This window comes from Protopterus annectens, chromosome 2.part0, assembly GCF_019279795.1.
Source record: "Protopterus annectens isolate FY-2018-M chromosome 2.part0, PAN1.0, whole genome shotgun sequence".
Classification (NCBI taxonomy): domain Eukaryota; kingdom Metazoa; phylum Chordata; order Ceratodontiformes; family Protopteridae; genus Protopterus; species Protopterus annectens.
The window spans coordinates 246103285-246116565 of record NC_056728.1 but is presented as its reverse complement, the minus strand read 5'-3'; positions in this window follow the sequence as shown (position 1 = coordinate 246116565).

The following is a 13281-nucleotide window of genomic DNA, read 5'->3' as shown; positions in this document are numbered from 1 at the left end:
CGGGCCGACCGAGGGACAGCGGACTACCCAAGTGTTAGGACTGCAGCAATGTGGATCTTCGAACATCTACATTTATGGTAGGTACAAAACTGTACTTTCCCCTGCCTACGGTCTCATCTCATAGCTCCTCTCTGGATCTTGGATCCCATTCGGGATCTGATCTCTCTCCCCTCTGGAATGGCCCCTCCGAACCTGGACGAGTTCAAGCTCTCAGCTTGGCTGATCCAGTTCCGTTAGTTGCCAGGACTCCCGGTATCTCTTCCCCAGTCAAGTCCATTCTGGTGGCGGCACATAAACCCTCTACCAGGAAGTTTTACAATAGTAAATGGAAACGTTTTTCAGTTTTGGCTTCACGTAAGAACTTGGATCCCTTTACCGCTCCTATTCCAGCGGTTCTAGAATTCTTGTCTCATATTTTTCAGTAGGGGGCCAGTTTATGTACTGTAAAGGTTCAGCTGGCTGCTATTTTCCATTTCCATATTGGGGGCAACCTTGGTTCTCTCATTGCTACCAGAATTTGTAAGGCCTTTCTAAAAGGTACCTTTCTTTTGAGACCTCCTATTAGAAATTCACCCCCACCGTGGGACCTGACCTTGGTTCTTCAGGCGTTAGTAGCGCCTCCATTTGAACCCGCAGCTTCCGTTGATCTGAAGTTCTTGTCATGGAAGACGGCCTTTTTGGTAGCCATTACCTCAGCCAGGAGAGTGTCGGAGCTTTAGGCTCTTTGTATCAAACCTCCATACCTTGTATTTCACAAGCACAGGGTATCTCTCAGGACTAACCCCTCCTTTCTTCCCAAAGTTGCTTCCGAGATGAACATTAATCAATCCATTAATTTGCCGGTATTTTTCCCTAATTACCAGAACAAAGGGGAGTATAAACTTCATTTACTGAATGTTCACAGACAATTACGTTTTTATTTACATAGGACAGCTGTCTTTCGTAGATCTGACCAACTTTTCATCTCCTTTACAAAATCTTTTCTAAGAAAACCGATTTCTAAAGTGACTCTTGCCAGGTGGATTTCAAGTTGTATCCTCTTAGCATATAGAGAATCTGGCTTGCCAGAACCAATGGGAGTTCATGCTCATTCTATGCATTCTATGGCAACGTCTGCTGCATTCTGGAGTTTCCCTGGATGACATTTGTTCAGCATGTACCTGGGCGTCCTCTCACACCTTTATTTCTTATTGTAAACTAGATTTGGTGTCTAGAGGAAGGGCTGCTTTTGGCTCTGCGGTGCTCCGGAATATTCTTCCTTGAGGGCCTCCCAAGATTTCGGGCAGCTGGGGACTCTGTCCCACAGGTCGCTGATCAAGTGAAGTTAACTACTTCAGATAAAGAAGTTATATACTCACCATAACATTCCATCTGAGTAGGTAACTTCATTTGTCAGCAACCGTCCCTCCCTCCTTCCCCCTAACCTGGATGGTTATTTAGCTGAGCTCGAGGTTTGGATGCTTGAGTTTCGTTTTGTCTTTGAGTCAGGCTTCTCAGATTGTTAGTTTGTTTTGTTATTTTGTGCAGGTGGCAAACGCGATCTGAGGATTGGAAGGAGCTTGCAAGGTAGTATGGGTAAGGGGAGGAGCTTGGAGCTCGGATCTTTAGCTTGGTATGCTGCCGGCTCGGATCCGTATCGGATCCGTAACCCACATGTTGCTGACAAATGAAGTTACCTACTCAGATGGAACATTATGGTGAGTACATAACTTCTTTTTTTTCATAATAAACGTAGAGCACAAAAACTTTTAGCAGAATAAGCTCAGGCAACAGAAAATAGAAAGGGCTGTCACCAAACTTAGGGAGCCTATAACAAGGGATCCTGTAGAATTATTGGAAGTACTTCGAAAATTCTATGAATGTCTGTATAAAGCAGAGAAATATGGAAATCATGTACAAATGGAATGTTTATGGAAGAATTAAATATGCCCAGGCTAGAGGTAGAGGAAGCTCAGTTACTAACAGGATAATAGGAGATAAAAATGGTGATGTATAACCAGTCGACAGGAAAGTCCCCAGGGATAGATGGTATTCCGGTGGAGGTTTGGAAGCAAGGAGGGAAAAATGCTAAAGATCTGGAAGGTTTTAACAGTATTTTAAGATGATAAGTACCAACATCCTGGAAGAAAGCAGTAGTTGCTGTAATATGTAAAGAGGGTAAAGATCCATCAGATCCAGCTTCATACAGGCCCATTTCAATACTAAATCATGAAAATAAAGTGTTTTGTCTATAATGGCAAAAAGAATGGCAAAAGTGATACCAAAATTGATAGATATGGATCAGTGAGGTTTTGTGGAGGGGAGGCAAACATTTGACAACATTAGCAGAACAGTGATGATGCAGGGAGAAGCAGAATATAAGAAAATACCACTATTGTTGGTAGGTCTTGATGCAGAGAAAGTACTTGAGAGAGTGAGCTGGGACTTTGTGAGCAGAGCAAAGGAAGCATTTGCATTCTCTGAAAAAATTATAAGGTTGATTAGGATATATGAAGGATTGGAGGTGAAAATTCAAGTGGGTGAGGTCCTCTCTGATAAGCTCTGCTTGAGCAGAGGAACCAGGTAGGGGTGTCCTCTCTCCCCTTTGTTGTTTGCATTATATTTAGAACCAGTGGCAAAGAAAATAAGGGACTCAAAAATTCAAGGATATAGTCGGTATGGTAGTCAAGAGAAGCCGGCTCTATTTGCAGATGACATTATTTTATACCTGACAAAACCAGAAAGGAACATTACAGTACTGTGAAACATTGTTTTTGTTTAGTGCTGTGGAACATATTGAGAGACAATTTCAAACTTTCAGGATACAAAATTAATGAAACTCAAACAAAAGCAATAGCTGTAAATTATGTACCCACATGTGAATTGGTTCAGCAATATCCATACTTATGGGGACATAATAAAATGGAGTATTTAGGAGTATGGATTAAAAATGATACCGATTAACAGCTAAGGATATGTGGGAAGAGACCAAACAAAAGATAATACAAAAACTGAGAAAATGGAAGCTCTGTTATATGGATATTGATAGTAAGATACAAGCAGTTGAAATGGTTTTAGTCCCTTTAGTCTTGTATACAGGTCAGGCATATTGTTATCTACTAGAGGAGAAGATGTTGACAGTAATTAATAAAGAGTTGAAGAATTTTATCTGGGAGGGGAAAATGACAAGAGTCAAGTGGGATAAGCTTATTCTTCCAGTAGAACAGGCCGGATTGGGATTACCCAATTTGAAGGGGTATTTCAGAGCAACACAGTTCAGGCTCCTAGGCATAGCACAAACCAAAAACTATAACTCAACATGGATAGAGATGATGAAATGGGGAGGGGGGGTTCAAGTAACAGGGAGAGAGAGGGATTTTGGATGCAAACCTTTAAGGAGAACAACAATAATCAACTTAAACCTAGTAATTACTTTCCTTTTCAGACAATAGAAAAACTTCTAGCTCTAGACATTGTGTCTGCTTGCTGCATAGAAACTAACTTTTATAGCACATCGTAAAGCACTTAATTTTAACTTATTTTCTTGAAGTTTTGTAAGTTTATCTGCTGTGTTCCAGCAGGGTATGCTGTAGTTACATTCTTCAAGCTCAAGGAATAACATAGAGTTCTGTATAAATCATATCAATATTCACAAATGATAGAATTATTTACAAAATTCCAGATAGCTGGGCTGGCAGTGTCAGGCTGGCAGTGTCACAAAGGGCATCGTATCCAAGACTAAGGAGGTTATTACTCCTCTGTACTCAATCCTTTTCCTACCACTAATCGAGTACAACTCTTCCTTCTGTATGTATCTCACCAGACACTTGCAGCAGCTGGGGAGACCACAGAGCTTTCTAACCAAGAGAATCCAGGGCTTCCAGAACGTGACTTACATGAAAAGACTGAAAGCCCTGTCACTGTACTCTGTACCATACAGGCTGCTGAGAGGTGACCTGTGCCTGGCCTACCAGTCACTGACTCTGCCGAGATGGAAATGCTGCACATCCGCAAATCAAATGGGACAAGAGTCACTCGCTCCAGGGATCTCAACCTAGCCTGTGATATTAACAAAACATGCTGGAGAGAAAGATATATCTCCCGGAGATTGACACTCCTCTGGAATAAGCTCCCACTTCATGTGAAGCAGAGATCCTTAATGACCCTATTTAAGTCTAACCTTGACATTTGATGGGTGACCATAAATTCACCCTGGGGGTTGGCACCTATGTCCCTTATGGACAGGGGTAGTTGGTGCTGATCATAGAACCACTCTGCTGACAATAACCATCTAACTATGGTCAGTTAGGATACATGTCTTTTTTACGCGGCTAGGCTGGTAAAGGCCCTAGGGCCATTAGCCTGTTAGCCTCTTATGAACCTATGAGCCCACGCAAACATAAAAAAGTATTTACATAAAGAGAACCCAGTTTACATCCTCCAAAGAACAATCAAACATTCTATTATGGTCTAACATGTTATAGCACAAAGTATGATGGTGAGTCATTAAGACAAAGGAAAAAATGTTTACAACAAATTCCTCTTTCCTTCCATCCATGCATAGGACTTAAAGAAAAGTCACTAACTGGTACCTTTTCTTTTAAAGAGTCAGTCACTCAGTACACTTCTGCATACTTCAGAGATTAAATGGTCTCTATCAGTTACCACCGTACTGCCTACTAACATTCAACCAACAGGATTACAATGCTTCTCCTACCTATTGCACTGCATTATCTCCTTTTTTTTGCGATACTCACCACCAAAGAAAGGAGGGTCACAGCAACCAGTCACATAGCAGACCCTCACATGCATTATTCAGTTTTTTACCCCTTCCACTTGATGAGCACCATGCCATTCTTATTATACCAAACTTTACATGTAACTATATAGGTGATATTAAATATGCACCAGTTTTCATTCAGTGTAACAGCATTTAAGTTCACATATGAATGCCAGAGTTACCACACAGCTTTACTTTTCCCAATGTTTAACTAATGGCATTATCTCTTTCAGTTTAAATGACAAAAGTTATCAGTTACTGCATTCCATGTTAACAGTGAGGTGAAAAACAAAAGACTTCCATTTATTAGTCCGCCATTTGGCACACCCTCCTGGGCATTGTAGGTCTGAAGCTTCCTTGACCTTCCTTCTAGTCATGGATGTATGTTCCCCTGTTCTGTTTCAGAAGAGTGGGCAAAGTTTTGCTGGTCATGCCTTCCTTTAAAGTTGGCAGCCAGCATTCCCAGGATGACCCACCTGCATTCTGTCTCAAGCCTGTACCTCTAGCTCACATAGGCTCGTAGGTGTTTACAAGGCTAACAATCAAAAGGGTCTTTTTAAGACTAGCCATGTATCCCAAATCTCTGACAAATTTTGGTACCCTTGATAAGTGTAAGCAGATGCTTGGGAGATGAAACATTTACTAGCAGGGGCCTGGAAGATGAACCATTTGTATGTTGCCTGTGTCTGTTAGATACACAGGTGCCAAACCTGGGAAGAATTTCCTGTTCCCCATCCAATTGTCCAAGTTACACTTGAATTGGGTTAGGGAAGAACTCTGCTTCACATGGATGAGGAGCCTGTTCCAGAGACAGGAGGGTAGTCTCTGGGATACATACCTGTCTCTCTAGCAGGTCCTATTTATATCACAGGCAAGGTTTAAATCTTTAGAACAGCTAATTCTGATGCTGTTTGTTTTGCAGATATGCAAGAGGTCCATTAGGGTGGGGTGTGACAATGCTCTGTATGCCAGGCATAGATCTCCCCTCAACAGCTTGTGGAAGACAAAATACAGGGATAGGGCCTTGAAGCGGTCTGCATATGGCATTTTACTTATGCCCTTGTTTATTTTGTAGTTTATGTAGTTCATCCAGGGCTTGCTCAGCATCCATAAATGTTTTAATACCCGTGGTAAACTTTATCTTCAGTACAGCAGGGTAGAGCAAGTTATATTATCTTCACTACAACAGAGGAGAGCAATTTAAATATCTTCAGTACAGCAGGGTAGAGCAATTTAAATTTTAGTTTCAGTAGGTTTCTAGTGTTGTACGTATGCTAATAAGGCACTAATGAATGTTCCTTGATGGATTTTTTGCACATCATGTCTGTGGCTTTCCTGACTTTGTACACTTGCATGAGCATCTGCGAGGTGCACTAAGTATGCATGGGCATCTCAGAGACTATTATGGGAACGTGCAGAAAAATAGTTTACTTTTGTTGCCAATAGAGGTGTTAAGGAGCAAAACTGTTATCATTTGTGCTCCTAGTACACACTTTCCATGCTAATGTTTAAATCTGTAACACCACCCTGTCACACAAACACTGTGTGTAGCACATAATGATCTCATCATGAAAAGCCAAGCTAACATGGTACCCAGTGGTGAGTGCCATGTGCCAAAAAATAAATGGGCATGTCAATAGGATGTCTGCTTTAGTTCTCAAGAATGTGACCTGGTGAATGTCCATGTCTTACAAAGGCAGTGAGTTTGGCAAGACTCTGTGGTGGTACAACAGGGAAAACATGATTTTCCTTTTTGGCTGTATAGGGACCAATGGGAGCACCTGATTGGGGACTCTTATGAAGGGTCTCAATACAAAGTGGATACTTGGCACAGTCTTAACCAGAGTAGTATTTGATGTCTCTGGCGTATCACCGCAGGTGAACAGTGCAGGCAACACTAAAACAACCTGAGGAAGTACCTCCCTGATATTTTTAGCTGGTGGGAAGAAGAGCTCAGAGAAAAGACACCCAACATGTATTATCTGTCTTCAAGCAGAAAAATAGGATGTAGTAGCAGGTAGATTGGGCCTCCACAAGTAAAAATAATCCAAAGTAAAAAAACTGGCAGGCAGCAAACCACGGCAGATAAAAGCATAAAAACTTTATTTACAAGCAAATAAAAGGTGAGCGCTTTTGCAGCCAAAACTCCTTCATCAGACAATGAATAAAATCATCCACTGGCTTTTAAATACATCCTATCCAATGGTATTCCCATTTCACTTAATTACATACTAATTCAGTCATTCAATCACAGTTGCTTAAAGGGGCAGTATGGCATTGTAAAAACATCTAAAAATATATTCACCTACTTAAAGGTTTATTAGTTAGTACAGGTTTGATAGACATCTTGTCATTCATTCCCTTTCCCATAGTTGCACACATCCGAATAATCCATTCTAATTCTTTTGTCTCACCCTTATTTCTAGCAGAACCCCGCCCCCCCGTTACCTAAATGTACCAATTCAATAACCATAAACTTGAAGCTGTGTGATATATCTGTTTTTGTTATGTGTTTTGCTAATGCATTAGTATCAGCTCTCCTATGTGTGTCATAGACATGTTATTTTATTCAATCGTCACACCTATGTAAAAAGATTTACATAAAATACAGTAGGCTAAATATACTAAATTGGTACTGTTGCAATCAGCAAGTAATTTAAAGGATAGAATCTTCCCTGTATCTGGGTGTTGGAAGGTCCCATTACTATCCAATAAGTGACAGTAATTGCATTTCTTACAAGAGATAGTACCATAACTAGCTATAGGTGATGTTTTCTCATGTCTAGGACCACATAGTAGCCTCTTTAAGTATTTCTTATTTCTATATGTGTATCTAGGGTTTTCTCCCACTAATGCCCTTAATTGTTCATCTTCACATAAAATATTCCAATTCCTGTAGAAGTTTTATATTGCTAGAATAAGTCATGGGAATTCTCATACTCTTATTAATATTAACTTTAGTTGATCATTGTTATTATTGAGTCCTGAATGATAGGATTTACCTTATTTTTCTCTAGATGCCATCACTGCGGATGTTATAGGTTTAATTTCTCTTTCCATATATCCTCTGTCCATAAATCTCACTTCCAGGTTATTAATCTCTTCATGGAATTTGTGATAGTCTGCTGTTAGCCTAGAAGTCCTGAGGGCTTGTCCTTTTACAACATTTTTGAAAATATGCTGTAGATGCATACTATATCTGTGTATGTAGTTGTTCCTAGAGCATTCTTTCCTATATATTCCTGTAGTGAGTTCACCTGTTTCTTTTTTGAGTGATCTTAACATCGAAAAACTCTAAAAAGTTCAAGGAAGTTTTTGCAGTGAACTTCAAAAAACTAATGCTCTTATTAATTTTATCTAAGAAGGAGTTAAATAATTCCTTTCCCCCTTGCCCACAGCATAAAAAGATTGTCCACAAATCTGCAATAGAAACAAATATGTTCCATCCCAAGAACATTGCAATGTTCCCAAGTGCCCATCACTAGGTTGGCATAGCTATTGGCACAAGAATTACCCATAGTTACGCCATCCAGATGTCTATAGGCTAACTGTTCAAACATAAAAATGTTATTGTCTGGTATGATTTCCATCATAAAACATAAAAAAATCAATCTTTTTGATGTCATACATTGCATCCTCTACTAAGTATTGTCTCAAAAATTCTATTCCCAATTCATTAGGAATTGAAGTGAACAAAGATTGGACGTCAAGGGTTACTAACATTCCATTGAATACGGGTCTCATTCTGGCATATTTGTACAAATCCTGTAAGAATTGTTTAGTATCTTTTAAAATATAATCATTCTTAGGCAAGATGGGTTTCAGATGTTGCTCTACATAAATCGATAGAGGTTCTGTGCTCCATCCCTGGCCAGCCACTATTGGCCTCATAGGTGGATTAATAGCATTTTTATGAATCTTAGGTGAACCTTGAATAATAGGGATCATAGGTTCATCAACAACAAATAATTGTATAGGTCCATATTAATAAAACCAATTTGCAAACATTCAAGTAAAGCATCATGTGTCCTATTAGTATAACAATCCACTTTTTTCAAGTCCACTGATTCATAACCAGAAGCATCATTAAGCATCATTAATATTGCATTCCTATAAAAAGAATAATCCATTAAAACCAATGAGCCCTCTTTATTTGCTGGCCTGATATAAATAGTACAGTCTTGACATAAGTTATTTAAAGCTTCTCTTTCTTGCTTAGTCAAATTTTTAAATCATTTCACATTCACTCTATTGTCATACAATTTGTATATATCTTTAAGACATGCTTTCTCAAATGTCTCAACAACCCCTTTTAAAGTGGAAACATAAGTCTTTTTTTCTAAATGGTCTATCTCTAAAATCAGCATTAGTATCATTGTATTGCAGTTTTAACATCAAGTTTCTTGTAAAACATTTTAATTCAGTAACGTCTGAAAGAATCATACTATGAGTTGGTATGAAACTCGTTTATTTAGCACGCTGATCTCATATATAGTCAGACTTCTGGTAGATATATTCCATATCAGTGATTCTTGCCCTCCCACATCATCTTTTTCAGCGTGTTCAGATTGTCTTCCATAGATGCTTTCCTTTCGAACCGCCCTCTGCTCTGAGTGCATTCTTGAAAAAATGTCCCTCGAATTGGATAAGGGACTGTTAGTTGATTTTGGTTCAGAAATAAAGGGTTCACGTTATCAGATGCTGAGTTGGTCTTCCAGTCCCCACCTGAAGAAAGTCCATTAACCTCAGCATTCACATTGCACATCGTTTTAAGATTTCTCGCAGTTTGAGCTATTTCTTGGGTTTCCCCGGGTGACGTTGCACTTCCCTTCTCAGTGGTTAAGATGGAATCAAGAATATAAGCACCATGTTCATCGTTTACAGTCTGTATGGTATTAATTGTATTTAAAGTAAAACCATTAACATGTTGCTCTCTGGGCTAAGCAAAGACTCGACCCATAATAAAGTCATTAGTGTCCCTTTGTATTTTTTTCTTTTTATAGGTGAGAAGCTGCATTTCATAGGCATTAATAATCTCTAGCAGTTGGTTTACCTTAACATCAACTGCAGAGGCTGGATATTTATCATACAATTCAGTTTGAGTCTTACTGATGGCTAAAGTTAATGCTTCCTCCTCCGGCTTGAAGAAGTTTATAAGTAAGCGCATATAGTTGTAGCTCGTTTCTAAGTTAATGTGCTGCCACTGGATAAGCAAGTCAGTATACATATTGCCATGTGTAGGGATATTTGATACTGTAAGCCCACGAGGCACTATTTTTAAGTTGATACATGCTTCAAAATGAAATCTCTGTAGCGCAAACGGACTGATCTGCGTGCATCATTTTCTAGTCTGTTTAAATCTCTTTTAAAAGCTGCTGGATCATACTCACAGCTAGAGTCCACAGTTAATGTTGTTTCCGTTGGTATAAAATTCAAGAGTGGATTCTCTTTATTCCCAATAAGAGACTATAATGTCCTATTCCACTGTGTGTTGCTGCCATTCGGCCCATGCAACAAATCCATTTCCTGGGGAACATTAATCCCTCCTGCTATGTCTCTGCACCATACCACAACAAAAATCAGCAAGCAGAAAAATAGGATGTAGTAGCAGGTAGATTGGGCCTCCACAAGTAAAAATAATCCAAAGTAAAAAACTGGTAGGCACCAAACCATGGCAGATGAAAGCATAAACATTTTATTCACAAGCAAAAGGTGAGCACTTTCGCAGCCAAAGCTGCTTCATTAGACAATGAATAAAATCATGCACTGGCTTTTAAATACATCCTATCCAATGGTATTCACATTTCATTTAATTACATAATAATTCAATTATTCAATCACCATTGCTTAAAGGGCAGTATAGCATTGTAAAAACATATAAAAATGTATTCACCTACTTAAAGGTCTATTAGTAAAGGTTTGATAGACATCTTGTCATTCAGTCCCTTTCCCATAGTTGCATGCATCCAAATAATCCATTTTATTTATTTTGTCTCAAACTTATTTCTAGCAGAACCCCACCTATTACTTAAATGTACTAATTCAATAACCATAAACTTGAAGCTGTGTGATGTATCTGTTTCTATTATGTGTTTTGCTAAAGCATTAGTATCAGCTCTCCTATGTATATCATAGATATGCTCATTTATTCACTCTCATAGTCTCCTTGTTGTCATACCTATGTAAAGAGATTTACATAAAATACAGTAGGCTAAATATACTAAATAGGTACTGTTGCAATACAATGATACTAATGCTGATTTTAGAGATAGACCATTTAGAAAAAAAAGAGTTATGTTCCCACTTTAAAAGGAGTTGCTGAGACATTTGAGAAAGCATGTCTTAAAGATATATACAAATTGTATGACAATAGAGTGAATGTGAAATGCTTTAATAATTTGACTAAGAAAGAAACAGAAGCTTTAAATAACTTATGTCAAAACTGTACTATTTCTATCGGGCCAGCAGATAAAGGGCGCTCATTGGTTTTAATGGATTATTCTTTTTACAGGAATGCAATGTTAATGATGCTTAATGATACTTCTGTTTACGAATCAGTGGACTTGAAAAAAGTGGATCGTTAAACTAATAGGCTACATGATGCTTTATTTGAATGTTTGCAAATTGGTCTTATTAATGTGGACCTATACAATTATTTTGTTGTTGATGAACCTATGATCCCTATTATTCAAGGTTCACAGATACTAAACAGTTCTTACAGGATCTGTACAAATATGCTAGAATGAGACCTGTATCCAATTGTATGTTGGTAACCCTTGACATCCAACCTTTGTTGGGCCCAATAGAAATAGTACAGTCTTGACATAAGTTATTTAAAGCTTCTGTTTCTTGCTTAGTCAAATTATTAAAGCATTTCACATTCACTCTATTGTCATACAATTTGTATATATCTTTAAGACATGCTTTCTCAAATGTCTCAGCAACTCCTTATCCTTATCTTTTATAACTTACTTACTAAAGAGTACTTCTGCGTAACCTGATTTTCCTGATACCTTTGCAGGGCATTTCTTGCTCCTCCCTTGTCTACCTGCCCTTGCCTTCTCTGTCTCCTCCTCCTCCTCCCACCTCACTTCCTGCCCCAAAGGCATATAGGGGGCAAGTCCATTCTGGTGCCATCTTTATTATCTTTGTACCTGCCCTGGCTGCTGTGTGTCCTTGGCCCCTGAGGATCAGCTCTATTGTAAGTACGATACCTGTACAACGTTTTGCCTGCTTTGTCTTGTAGTAAAGTGTTATTATTAGTTGCGTAATACATTAATTAGCAGTAACTGATAAGATTTTTGCTCCAAAGAACTTGTAGTGTTTTGCTTAGTTGTGTTCTGTTAGGATTTACTACTGCTAATGTATCGTGCGTTTTGCACTACTACTAGCCAATTGCCGGTATTTGACAAGGACAATAATGTGTTTGCTCAGGTGAATGTTTAAACAGTGTCCTTTGATAGTTAGTGAAAGAGGGTTGCAGGAGTTCTTAACGGCTACTTGGAAGTTAGGTGCCTCCCACTTGGACTTTCCCTATTGCTGCTTTGAGCATTTTCAAATGCTGCTCTGTCTCTGGTGTCTGCTATCTGCTAATTATACTAGTGATTGTTAAGTGAGGCGAGTGTTCATAACGCTGGGTCTATTCTTAGAGTGCAGTCTATTTTTTGTTTTTTCAAGCAGTTCTGTTTTGTTTTTATGCGGTTTTTGTACACTCTAGCAGAAATAGTACTGTAATCCTGCGATAGCGTTTTATCTCATAAAAGCTAGCGATCTTATTGTGTTGGTCCCTGCAAAAACAAAATAAATAAATAAAATAAAAACAAAGGTAATAAAACTTAACTGAGCCTATCTAGCTCCTGGGGTACTCTTAATTGAAGTACGCTATCCTGCGATAGCGTTTTATTTCATTACAGCTAGCGATCATATTGTCTTGGTCCCTGCTAAAAAAAAATAAAAAAGAAATAGAACTTAACTGAGCCTATCTAGCTCCTGGGGTACTCTTACTTGAAGTACGCTATCGTTCAATAGCGTTTTTATTTCATAACAGCCAGCGATCTTATTGTTTGGCCCCTGCTAAAAAAAATAAATAAATAAATAAAAAAAAGTAACAGAACTTAACGGACTCTGCCTGAAGTACGCTATCCTGTGATAGCATTTTCTTCACTTTGAGACAGCGTTCCCTTTGATTTCTTGTTTATTTCCTGCTGGAAAAATAATAGAATTCAACTGAACCTCCTACCGGAGTACCTAATTAGCTCCTAACTGAATCCGCCTTGAAATACGCTATCCTGTGATAGCGTTTTATGTAATTCAGTCAGCGTCCCAAATGTTATGTTTCCCTGCTGAAAAAGAAATAGAACTTCACTTAACCTCTTACTGGAGTACGTAATTAACATCTAGGGTAATCTGCCTAGCAGTACACGCTTCTGTGAGAGCGTTCTATTTAAACTCAGTTAGTGTTCTTCTTAATCTAAGGCTTAACTGGCCTCTGACTCCATTTTCTCTCAGAGTGACCGACTTAA